Below are 13,961 nucleotides of genomic sequence, written 5' to 3' on the forward strand. Positions count from 1 at the left end.
CGATATATATATATATGGATATACATATGGTTAACATGAGATTATGATAAGTAAGTATCTCCATAAGTATATTAACAATGAGTTATATACATATAAACAACACTACTAACTTAAGGATTTCGAAACGAAACATATATGTAACGATTATCGTTGTAACGACATTTAAATGTATATATATCATATTAAGATATATTAATATATCATAATATCATGATAATATAATAATTTAACATCTCATTAGATATAATAAACAATGGGTTAACAACATTAATTGAGATCGTTAACTTAAAGGTTTCAAAACAACACTTACATGTAACGACTAACGATGACTTAACGACTCAGTTAAAATGTATATACATGTAGTGTATTTAGATGTATTAAAATACTTTTGGAAGACTTCAAGACATATATCAAAACACTCATACTTAACGAAAATGGTTACAGTTACTTTTCCATTCTTTTCTTTCATCAAGAATTCTAGTCGTATTCTTACCCGTATTATACACAGCTTCAAAACGTACTTACTATGAGTATATACCAATAGGAACTAGCATGGGATTCCACTCTTGATTATGTCATGTATGACTAATCAATTTTAACTTCTACCATGAGCTAGTCAACTAACTAGAAATCCTTTTAACCCCACTCACCACTCACCAATTACCACTCATCATTCACTCCATTTCACTTCCAATTCTCTTTCTAATTCTCTCTCAACACACCCACACTATTATGAACGTATTTTTCTAGTAGTTAATCATCATCTTCATCAAAAATCACTTCAAGAATCAAGCGATAATCATCATAGGAAGAACACTTCAAGAACACTTCAAAAATCCCTTCAAGTTTACTAATTTACTTCCAAGCTTTCTAATCCATTCCAAGTAATCATCTAAGATCAAGAAACCTTTGTTATATATAGTAGGTTATCTTTCTTATTCAAGGTAATATTCATATTCAAACTTTGATTCAATTTCTATAACTATAAACTATCTTAATTCGAGTAAAAATCTTACTTGAACTTGTTTTTGTGTCATGATCTTACTTCAAGAACTTTCAAGCCATCCAAGATCCTTTGAAGCTAGATCATTTCTTGTCACTTCCAGTAGGTTTACCTACTAAAATTGAGGTAGTAATGATGTTCATAACATCATTCGATTCATATATATAAAACTATCTTATTCGAAGGTTTAAACTCGTAATCACTAGAACATAGTTTAGTTAATTCTAAACTTGTTCGCAAACAAAAGTTAATCCTTCTAACTTGACTTTTAAAATTAACTAAATACATGTTATATATCTATATTATATGCTAACTTAATGATTTAAAACCTGGAAACACGAAAAACACCGTAAAACCGGATTTACGCCGTCGTAGTAACACCGCGGGCTGTTTTGGGTTAGTTAATTAAAAACTATGATAAACTTTGATTTAAAAGTTGTTATTCTGAGAAAATGATTTTTATTATGAACATGAAACTATATCCAAAAATTATGGTTAAACTCAAAGTGGAAGTATGTTTTCTAAAATGGTCATCTAGACGTCGTTCTTTCGACTGAAATGACTACCTTTACAAAAACGACTTGTAACTTATTTTTCTGACTATAAACCTATACTTTTTCTGTTTAGATTCATAAAATAGAGTTCAATATGAAACCATAGCAATTTGATTCACTCAAAACGGATTTAAAATGAAGAAGTTATGGGTAAAACAAGATTGGATAATTTTTCTCATTTTAGCTACGTGAAAATTGGTAACAAATCTATTCCAACCATAACTTAATCAACTTGTATTGTATATTATGTAATCTTGAGATACCATAGACACGTATACAATGTTTCGACCTATCATGTCGACACATCTATATATATTTCGGAACAACCATAGACACTCTATATGTGAATGTTGGAGTTAGCTATACAGGGTTGAGGTTGATTCCAAAATATGTATAGTTTGAGTTGTGATCAATACTGAGATACGTATACACTGGGTCGTGGATTGATTCAAGATAATATTTATCGATTTATTTCTGTATATCTAACTGTGGATAACTAGTTGTAGGTTACTAATGAGGACAGCTGACTTAATAAAATTAAAACATCAAAATATATTAAAAGTGTTGCAAATATATTTTGAACATACTTTGATATATATGTATATATTGTTATAGGTTCGTGAATCAACCAGTGGCCAAGTCTTACTTCCCGACGAAGTAAAAATCTGTGAAAGTGAGTTATAGTCCCACTTTTAAAATCTAATATTTTTGGGATGAGAATACATGCAGGTTTTATAAATGATTTACAAAATAGACACAAGTACGTGAAACTACATTCTATGGTTGAATTATCGAAATCGAATATGCCCCTTTTTATTAAGTCTGGTAATCTAAGAATTAGGGAACAGACACCCTAATTGACACGAATCCTAAAGGGAGATCTATTGGGCCTAACAAACCCCATCCAAAGTACCGGATGCTTTAGTACTTCGAAATTTATATCATATCCGAAGGGTGTCCCGGAATGATGGGGATATTCTTATATATGCATCTTGTTAATGTCGGTTACCAGGTGTTCACCATATGAATGATTTTTATCTCTATGTATGGGATGTGTATTGAAATATGAAATCTTGTGGTCTATTGTTACGATTTGATATATATAGGTTAAACCTATAACTCACCAACATTTTTGTTGACGTTTAAAGCATGTTTATTCTCAGGTGAATATTAAGAGCTTCCGTTGTTGCATACTAAAATAAGGACAAGATTTGGAGTCCATGTTTGTATGATATTGTGTAAAAACTGCATTCAAGAAACTGATTTCGATGTATCATATTTGTATTGTAAACCATTATGTAATGGTCGTGTGTAAACAGGATATTTTAGATTATCATTATTTGATAATCTACGTAAAGCTTTTTAAACCTTTATTTATGAAATAAAGTTTATGTTTATTTTAAAAATGAATGCAGTCTTTGAAAAACGTCTCATATAGAGGTCAAAACCTCGCAACGAAATCAATTAATATGGAACGTTTTTAATCAATAAGAACGGGACATTTCAAAAGTCACCACATAGATTATCCAGAAATGATTATCTAAAATATCACACTTACACACTACCAATACATATTGGTTTACAATATTAATATGTTACAGCAAAGTAAATCTCGAATGCAGTTTTAAACAATATTATACAAGCATGCTGACACCAAATCTTGTCCATATTTTAGCATGCAACAGCGGAAGCTCTTAATAATCACCTGAGAATAAACATGTTTTAAACGTCAACAAAAATGTTGGTGAATTATAGGTTTAACCAATATATTTATCAAATCGTAATAATAAACCACAAGATTTCATATTTCAATATACATCCCATACAAAGAGATAAAAATCATTCATATGGTGAACAACTGGTAACCGACCTTAACAAGATGCATATAGAATATCCCCTATCATTCCGGGACTACCTTCGGACATGATGAATTCGAAGTACTAATGCATCCGGTACTTTGGATGGGGCTCGTTGGGCCCAATAGATCTATCTTTAGGATTCGCGTCAATTAGGGTGTCTGTTCCCTAATTCTTAGATTACCAGACTAAAAAGGGGCATACTCGGTTTAATAATCCAGCCATAGAATGTAGTTTCATTTACTTGTGTCTATTTTGTAAAACATTTATAAAACTGCATGTATTCTCATCCCAAAATATTAGATTTTAAAAGTGGAACTATAACTCACTTTCACAGATTTTTACTTCGTCGGGAAGTAAGACTTGGCCACTGGTCAATTCACGAACCTATAACAAATATGTACATATATATATCAAAGTATGTTCAAAATATATTTACAACATTTTTAATACGTTTTAATGTTTTAAGCTTATTAAGTCAGCTGTCCTCGTTAGTAACCTACAACTAGTTTGTCCACAGTTAGATGTACAGAAAAATAAAGCAATATATATTATCTCGAATCAATCCACGACCTCGTGTATACAAGCCTCTGGCTACATCACAACTCAAAGTATATATAATATTTTTGGAATCAACCTCAACCCTGTATAGCTAACTACAACATTACTGCATATAGAGTGTCTATGGTTGTTCCGAAATATATATATAGATAGGTCGATATGATATGTCAAAACATTGTATTCATGTCTATGGTATCTCAAGATTACATAATATATTAGAATATATGTATAATACAATATGAGTTAGCTAGGATATGATTAATATAGATTTGTTACCAATTTTCACGTAGCTACAACAAGAAAAATTGTCCAATCTTGTTTTACCCATAACTTCTTCGTTTTAAATCCGTTTTGAGTGATTCAAGTTGCTATGCTTTCATATTGAACTTAAGTTTATGAATCTAAACAGAAAAATTATAAGTTTATAGTTGGAAATATAGATTATAAGTCATTTTTGTGAAGGTAGTCATTTCAGTCGAAAGAACGACGTCTAGATGACCATTTTGGAAAACATACTTCTACTTTGAGTTTAACCATGATTTTTGGATATAGTTTCATGTTCATAAGAAAAATCATTTTTCCAGAAGAACAACTTTTAAATCAAAGTTTATCATAGTTTTTAATTAACTAACCCAAAACAGCCCGCGATGTTACTACGACGGCGTATATCCGGTTTTACGGTGTTTTTCATGTTTTCATGTTTTAAATCATTAAGTTAGCATATCATATAGATATAGAACATGTGTTTAGTTGATTTTAAAAGTCAAGTTAGAAGGATTAACTTTGTTTGCGAACAAGTTTAAAATTAACTAAACTATGTTCTAGTGATTACATGTTCAAATCTTCGAATAAGATAGTTATACATATATGAATCAAATGATGTTATGAACATCATTACTATCTCAAGTTTAGTAGGTAAACCTACTGGAAATTATGAAAAAATAACTTGAGCTTCAAAGGATCTTTGATGGCTCGGAAGTTCTTGAAATAGAATCATGACACAAAAACAAGTTCAAGTAAGATTATTACTCGAATTAAGATAGTTATAGTTATAGAAATTGAATCAAAGCTTGAATATGAATATTACCTTGATTTAGAAAGATAACCTACTATAAATAATAAAGGTTTCTTCATCTTAGATGATTGCTTGGAATGGATTAGGAAACTTGGAAGTAAACTTGTAAACTTGAAAGTGTTCTTGATGTGTTCTTGAGTAATTGTTTTTATGATGATTATAGGTAATAACCAAAGCTTATATTTGATGATTTTTACTGGAAAAATAGTAAATTAGACGTTCATGGAAGAGTGTGTGTGTTTTGAGAGAGAACTGGGAAGAAAATTGGAAGTGAAATGGAGTAGGTTGTGAGTGGTGAAGGTGAGTGGGGTTAAAAGGAGATCATGTTTTTGTTTCCTTGCTCATAAGTCATGCTAGTTGTCTAATTGTTGGTTCCACATGTTTGTTGACTATCTAGGGCTGCTAAGAGCTGAATTATTATGTGTATATACCAATAGTATATACGTCTAGGAGCTGGGTATTGTACGAATACGAATACGATTGCATACGAGTAGAATTGTTGATGAAATTGAACGAGAATGTAATTGTAAGCATTTTTGTTAAATAGAAGTACTTTGATATGTGTCTTGAAGTCTTCCAAAGGTGTATTATTACAACATAATACACTACATGTATATACATTTAACTGAGTCGTTAAGTCATCGTTAGTCGTTACATGTAAGTGTTGTTTTGAAACCTTTAAGTTAACGATCTTGTTAAATGTTGTTAACCCATTGTTTATAATATCTAATGAGATGTTAAATTATTACATTATCATGATATTATGATGTATTAATATATCTTAATATGATATGTATACATTTAAATGTCGTTATAACGATAATCGTTACATATATGACTCGTTTCGAAATCCTTAAGTTAGTAGTCTTGTTTTTACATATGTAGTTCATTGTTAATACATCTAATGATATGTTTACTTATAATTTATCATATTTAAACATAGTGTAACAATATCTTAATATGATTCATATGTATTTAGTAAGACGTTGTTATAACGATAATCGTTATATATATCGTTTCGAGTTTCTTAATTCAATAAACTCATTTTTATGTATATCACTCATTGTTAACATACCTAATGAGATACTCACTTATCATAATATCATGTTAACTATATATATATCCATATATATGTCATCATATAGTTTTTACAAGTTTTAACGTTCGTGAATCACCGGTCAACTTGGGTGGTCAATTGTCTATATGAAACCTATTTCAATTAATCAAGTCTTAACAAGTTTGATTGCTTAACATGTTGGAAACACTTAATCATATAAATATCAATTTCATTTAATATATATAAACATGGAAAAGTTTAGGTCACTACATCTTCCTAATATGAGAGGAACTCGAGAATCTTCTTCCATGTCCAGAATAACAAAGTCTACTGGAAATACTAAAGTACCAACTTTAACTAGCATATTTTCCATTATCCCTCTAGGATATTTTACTGATCGGTCTGCTAGTTGTATGCTTATTCGTGTTGGTTTCAATTCTTCAAGGTCTAGTTTAGCGTATAGTGAATATGGCATTAGATTTATACTAGCACCTAAGTCTGCTAATGCTTATATTGAATTGAGACTACCCAGAAAACATGTAATTGTGAAACTTCCTGGATCTGATAATTTTTCTGGTAGTTTATTCAATAGCACTGCAGAACAATTAGCATTCATAGTAACAGCTGAGAGTTCTTCCATTTTTCTTCTATTTGTGATTAGATCTTTCAGGAATTTAGCATATCTTGGCATTCCTAAAATCACATCAATGAAAGAAAGATTGACATTTATTTGTTAAAACATATCCAAGAATTTAGATTGCTCGGCTTCAAGTCTTTCTTTTCTCATTTTACTTGGGTAAGGAAGTGGTGGTTCGTATGGTTTAACATAAGGCTTTACCTTAACTGTGTTATCTTCATTAACCTTTTCAACTACCGGTTCTGTTTCCTTCTCTTGATCAGGCTGTGATTTCTGTGTAGTAAGAATAGAGTCATCAGAAATTACAGCATTTCAAGTGGTTTAAGTGTAATATCACTTCTTGTGGTAATGGCTTTAGCTGTTTCATTCCGGGGGTTAGCATTTGTATCGCTAGGTAGACTCTATGGTTTTCTTTCACCTATCAACCTTGCTAGGTTGCTCACTTCTTGTTTCAGATTTTGGATTGAAGCCTGTTGATTTCTAAATGCTTGAGCATTTTGTCCATTGGTTTGTTTCTGAGATGTGAAAAACTGCGTTTGAGATTCAACTAGCTTCGGCATAATATCTTCTAAATTTGGCTTTTTATCATCGGTTTGTGGTGGTTTATTTGGAAAAATAGGTCTTTGCTGGTTGTAAGTATTGTTAGATACTTGTTGATTGCTAGGACCTTGTTGGTTGTTGTATGGAACATTTCGGTTATAATTCTGATTTTGATTGTAGTTTGGTCTTGGCGGTTGATAATTATTTTGATAATTATTTCCAGGCCTTTGATTCATATATGAAACATTCTCTCTTTGTTTCATTGTTTGTTCAATACTAAGACAATCTTTCGTCAAATGTGGTCCTCCACACTGCTCACAACTAATGCGTATTGCATGAATATCTTTAGTCATCTTTTCCATTCATCTCTTGAAAGCATCTAACTTTGCAGAAATGGAATCAAAGACATGGCTAGAATCGACTCTAGCTGCTTTAGATGATCTAACGATGTCTTTTTCTTGATGCCACTCATGTGAGTAGGAGGTTATGTTATCAATAATTTTGTAAGCTTCAGTTGCGGTTTTCTTCATAATGGAACCACCAGCTACTATATCGATGTCTTTTTTGTGTAGTAATGTCGCATCCTTGGTAGAATATTTGTACTGTTTGATAAGTGTCTAAACCATGTTGAGGACATCCTCTCAACAACTTTCCGAATCATGGCTAGAATCGGCTCTAGCTGCTTTAGATGAATGAAAAATATCTTTTTTCTGGTGCCACTCATACGAGTAGGAGGCTGTGTTATCAATGATTTTGTGAGCTTCGGTTGCGGTTTTCTTCATAATGGAACCACCAGCTGCTGTGTCGATGTCTTTTCGTGTATCAACATCGACACCTTGGTAGAATATTTGTACTATTTGATAAGTGTCTAAACCGTGTTGAGGACATCCTCTCAAAAACTTTTCGAATCTTGTCCACGCCTCATATAATGTTTCATTTGGCTTTTGCGCGAACGTAACAATTTCTCCTTGAAGTCTTACGGCTTTAGATGCCGGAAAGAATCTTTTAAGAAATTTCTCAACTAAAACATCCCATGTATTAATCGCTCCTTCGGGTAATGATTCTAACCAATCTTTAGCTTCTCCCTTTAAAGTCCAGGGAAACAACATGAGATAGATCTGTTCATCCTCAACTTCTCTGATTTTGAATAGAGTATAGATCCTATTAAAGGTTCGAAGATGTTCCTTTGGATCTTCTTTTGGCGTACCACTATATTGGCATTGATTAGTTACCATGTGTAGGATTTGTCCTTTGATTTCATAATCTGGCGCATTAATGTCTGGTTGAGTAATTGTATGACCTTGGCCAGTGCGTGTGGCCCTCGTTCGGTCTTCCATACTTAGAGGTTCCTGATTTTCCATGATTGAATTGGTTGAATCTGAATCACTAGAGGATTCTGATTTAATGGTTTCTTCCTCGTCAATCTCTGGATGAGTAATTTGTGGTTTAGGAGGAATGATTAGTGGTTCAGGATCTCTGAATTGTCCATGAATATCCTCCGGGTTCTCAATTGTGAGGTCAGGTTCAAAAAATGGATTATCGGAAATTTGAATTGGAGTACTTGGTCGACTAGATGACGATTCTAAAGAAAAATTAACGGCGACAATATTGGCAAGATGTCTTGATCGAGTTACAGGTGGTGAACGTATGAAAGGTAGTGAACGTTTTGCTCGGTGCATTCACTGAATATCCTATTAGTTATAAAGATAAAAATTATATAAGCAATCAAATTAATAGACTTTTCTGATTTTGCTCACGTTTCGAATAGCCAATAGATGCAGCAGGTAGCCAGGACCCTTTAAATCGGAAGCCCACAACTCGCCACTAACAAATCCAACTATTACTACGAACCAGAAAATTTTAGATGTCTATCAATTTAACCGCTTAAAATAATTTTTCGTTGAAATTTTGAAGATAAAATCTATGTCCTAAAAACTAGAGCGTCGAGAAATAAGAGGAAGAAAAAGAGTGCATCGAAAAACGTCAAAAAATAAAAGGTCGAAAAATAATAAAAAGAAAGTAAAGCGTCGAAACTTAAAAGTCTAAAAACTAAAAATTAAAACTTGCGTCTAAAGGTATTATAGCTTAAAAGGAATTCTATATTCAAAATGGCAATAACTTAAAAAGGCACTAAAATCTATTAAATATTAAAGCGATAAGTGACGTCGTAAAATTCTAAAGCGTCTAAATCTTAATCTAAAGAAAGAGCAATTAAGGGATTTTATGGCAAAGCCTAAAAATCTAGGAATATAAAATACTACGGCAAAAACTAATCTTAAAACTAATTACGAATGATAAATATAAATTACAAATTAAATGAATAAAGATACAAAAGTTAAAAATAAAACTAAAGTTATAAAAGTACAATTTTTATAAAAAATATTATTTTTATAAAAATATTATTCTATATATTTAATAATAATTATTATACTTAATAATATTAATTAAAACTAAAATAAAAAATAAGATAAACTAATTAAAATTTAATTAAACCCCAATTATAATTAATAATAATTAAATTATAACCCTAATTTCGTAATAAATGCAGGCTGAGGGTTTGACCTGTCAGACGGCTCTGCGAGTGCGGTGCCACGTGGCAGAAACACTCCGCGAGTCTCAGATTGATGCATGCCAAAATATGCAGGTTCAGCGTAAAATATTTTTTTTTATATTTTGATTTATATTTTCTTTTTCTGATTTTAATTTTTAGAAAATATAATTTAAGTAAAACTTATATTTTAAAAAAAATTACTTATTAGTTTTTGTAACTTAAAAATAAAAACTTTTTAATTTTAAACACTTAATATATATATATATATATATATATATATATATATATATATATATATATATATATATATATATATATATATATATATATATATATATATATATATATATATATATATATAATTATTTTATGTTTTTATATTTTTGTTTTTAATATTTAAAACTTATATAAATATATTTTTACAAAAATAACTTAAAAACTAATTTTTTTTTATAGCGTTTCGCTTCGGCGTTGAGTGTTCCCCGGCAGCGGCGCCAAAAATACTTGATGTTTGTAACATCCCGCCTTTTTTCGTTTACTTTCCGTTTAACTATTTTAAAGTCCGTTATATTTTTATAACATCTTTCATTGATACGCGTTTTAAAATACCTCGTTTAGGTAATTCACGCACCCGATTCAAACTTGAGGGACTGAACTTGCCAAAATGCCAAAATGGTGACTAGGTCAAAGGAGTCAAACTCCTCTCATCCATTCAATTCATCTTCTCCTTCTTTGTTACTCCCTCCATTTTCTTTCAACACCCAAATACAAAGATTCATCATCTATTTTCGTTCTAGCAAGTGTCCATCAAAACAAATTGCATTTTTGGAATCCTTGTAACTTCCACTTCGATTCCATACCGATTTCATTATATTTGGGTAACTTTCTAAAGTCACTAGATTTTGTGTTCTTGATGTTTTTAACTTATAAAGTTGTTAATTAGTGTCTATGGCTCAAGTCTAACATGAATATATGATTTATATGCTCGATCTTGTTGTTTTAGTGTAACTAGCATGAACATGAAAAGTGTGTGTTTGATTTTGAGTTTTGGATGATTTAGTGTTGTTGTTATGATAAAGTGCAAGTATTAAATGTGTTCCTAGTATCACTAGCTTCAATTTGATGTGTAGGTTGCTTTAGAAAACTTCATAAACTTGATTATTAATTTTGGTGGATTTGGGTTAGGGTTTGATGAACTTGAAATGGACCTTTGACGCTTTGAATGACATGAGATGTTATTAGTAAGTGTTTAGTTGTATTGTATGTTTAATTATCTTCGAAACGGCATATCATTCGTGTAAATTGGTTGCCCGAATCATTGATTTGCATTTATGAACTTTAATGCATTAAATGATGAGCATTGAATGTGATTTGGGTAGTTGCAAGTATTGAATTGTTTGTTGAAATGTGTTTAGTTGTTTTCCTCATCAAAATACCTTCCCGATGATATAAGATACATGTTTTGATTGTTTGCGGGTCATAAATTGAGATTGTTTGAGTTTTAGTTCGTGCATTTCTTTGTTGCAGCAAAACAGGGTCTGAATACAGATCTGGACGCCATCCAGATTATTGGACGACGTCCAGGCCTTCAATGCTGGACGCCGTCCAGCAAATCGGGATGCCGTCCAGATACACTACCAGATTCTGTTTGGTTTGGTCATTTTACGAAAAATGTTTGCCATGCTATGGACCTCCGATTCACATGTAACTTGTTCTAACATGCTCATATATGATTAAAAACCTCAAAAAAATAGTTCGGGACCCGACCCGAATGTGTTGACTTTTTTGTTGACTTTGACCCGACCAAAGTTGACTTTTAATCAAACTTAACCAAATACTTATGCAATCATTCTAACATGCTTTTATACTTGTACCTTGCATGAAACATGACAATTTGATTCACATGCTATTATAATCGAGTCTTAACGAGCCATATGACTAATTGAACACTTTGACCGATCGTGTTTACCGATATTGATACAAACCTATTTGTTTAGGTCAAAACTAGCATTCGTTCTTGCATACGTTTACTTGTTAAAGTACTTTTACATACGTGCACTCAAGGTGAGATCGTAGTCCCACTTTTACTCTTTTTGAACTTACATTTGGGATGAGAAAACATAAACGTTTCTTTTTACTAAGTGAACACAAGTACAGGAAAACAAACATTCTACATACGAGTTTGAACAAAAATCCTCAATTTGATTATCATTAGTTACACTTGCCCGGTGTAAGCGAGAACTTATGTTATATGGCCATATGGGTTTGACAAACCCTCATTCAGGCGGTTCGCTACCGTCTACGAATGAAATATATTTTCAAGAAACAGTGTATGTTCTAACACTATTGTGATGGGGTTCTATGGAAGGAATGTTAAGCATTAATAATTGGGTGCTCGTGAAACAAATTTTGGAATGGTTAACTATTATTTCAATGTTACAAATCTTGTGGTTCACTTGTACTTACTTACTTAAACCTATGATTTCACCAACGTTTTCGTTGACAGATTTCTATGTTTTTCTCAAGTCCTTGAACGTATTGTGATACATGCTTCCGCTCATTACTTTTGATACTTGCTTGGATGTCGAGTATACATGCATACGTGGAGCGTCTTTTGGCTACTTTTAAATTGTGTCGCATATGTTTCGATTGTACTTAAAACTTTGTTATGTAACAAGTTGTCGAACTACTTTGTAAACCTTGAAACATCTTTACTTTTGAAATGAATGCGACATACTTTTGGTCAAACGTTGTCTTAAAGACTTATGACCACGTAACGGGACCTAAGTATACGGCGCCGTCAATGACGATTTTTTCGGGTCTCTACAGATGGTATCAGAGCGTTGGTTGTAGGGATTTAGAGTTCATTGGTGTCAACCCCGAGTCATAAGGTACATTAGTGAGTCTAGACTACAACCGGCATATAGACTTGAAGTAGGAATTAATAGACTACTTGTGCATTTATACTCGAACGTTTCTACTCATATCTACTCTTATTTCATCTTAATCTCGCGATGTTTAATTTGATTGACGCGCCGCCTTGACTTAGTGAAATAATGTCGAATGCACATATGAATTAGGGTAATATAATTTCAGGGATTATATTACGGTGACTCCTATGAACGTTCCGACATTATGACACAAAGAATTTAAGGCGAGTCAAGGAAATTTTTTATCTCTATCCTAATTCCATATGATGATTAGTATTATTGAAAATACTAATCAACGGTATTCTTGTGTTTTGATGGAACAATGCCTCCTCGCCGTGTGCCACGCCATGAGACTCCCGAACAAGCCCTTCAACGGATGATAGCCACCGCCGTGGATGCGGCCATGGCCGATCACTCTTCCAACAACAACAACAATAACAACAACAACAACAACAACAACAACAACAATCAAGGGGCCCGTAACTCAAGCGAAGGGTGCTCCTACAAAGCCTTCATGGGGTGCAAACCTCATACTTTTGATGGGACTGGGGGACCTTTTACTCTCACTCGATGGTACGAACAAACGGAGGCCGTCTTTAGCATAAGCGGTTGTCGGGACCAAGATAAGGTCAAATACTCCACTCACACTTTCGCCGGTGTCGCCCTCACATGGTGGAACACCTATGTACAATCGGTGGGTACCGATGAAGCTCACGCCCTCTCTTGGGCCGACTTAAAGGAAAAGATGATCGTCGAATATTTCCCTCGTGAAGAAACGCGAAGGCTCGAAACAAGAGCTATGAACTTTGAAAGCGGTCGGAAACGATCTCAAGGCTTATAATCAACGATTTTCCGAACTAGCCTTGATGTGCCAAACCTTGTGAACCCCGAATCTTTAAGGGTTGAACTTTACATGGATGGTCTTCCAAAGAGCATTAAACACGGGGTAATGTCATCCAAACCCACTAATCATCAAGAAGCTTTGAACATGGCCCGCAAGTTGATAGAAACGGTGGATGAAATCGTAGTGCCGGCACCTAAAGCCGAGGATAAGTCGGGTAACAACAAAAGAAAATGGGAAGCCCCCCAATCAAGCAACAACAACTTTGCCAAGAAGCCTTTCACCTCCGACGGCAAGAAGGGTTATGCCGGAAACCTACCTCTTTGCAACAAATGCAACAAGCACCACTTTGATGA

At 32.8% G+C, this 13,961-nt stretch overlaps 1 non-coding gene across 1 annotated transcript; it reads left to right on the forward strand.

Annotated features, from left to right (window-relative positions):
* The first annotated feature begins 8,153 nt into the window (after window positions 1-8,153).
* LOC139903188 (small nucleolar RNA R71) lies at window positions 8,154-8,260 on the forward strand. The gene has a single exon (XR_011778029.1). It is a non-coding gene; the product is annotated as a small nucleolar RNA R71 (small nucleolar RNA).
* The last annotated feature ends 5,701 nt before the right edge of the window (window positions 8,261-13,961 follow it).

Source organism: Rutidosis leptorrhynchoides, chromosome 3, assembly GCF_046630445.1.
Source record: "Rutidosis leptorrhynchoides isolate AG116_Rl617_1_P2 chromosome 3, CSIRO_AGI_Rlap_v1, whole genome shotgun sequence".
Taxonomy (NCBI): domain Eukaryota; kingdom Viridiplantae; phylum Streptophyta; class Magnoliopsida; order Asterales; family Asteraceae; genus Rutidosis; species Rutidosis leptorrhynchoides.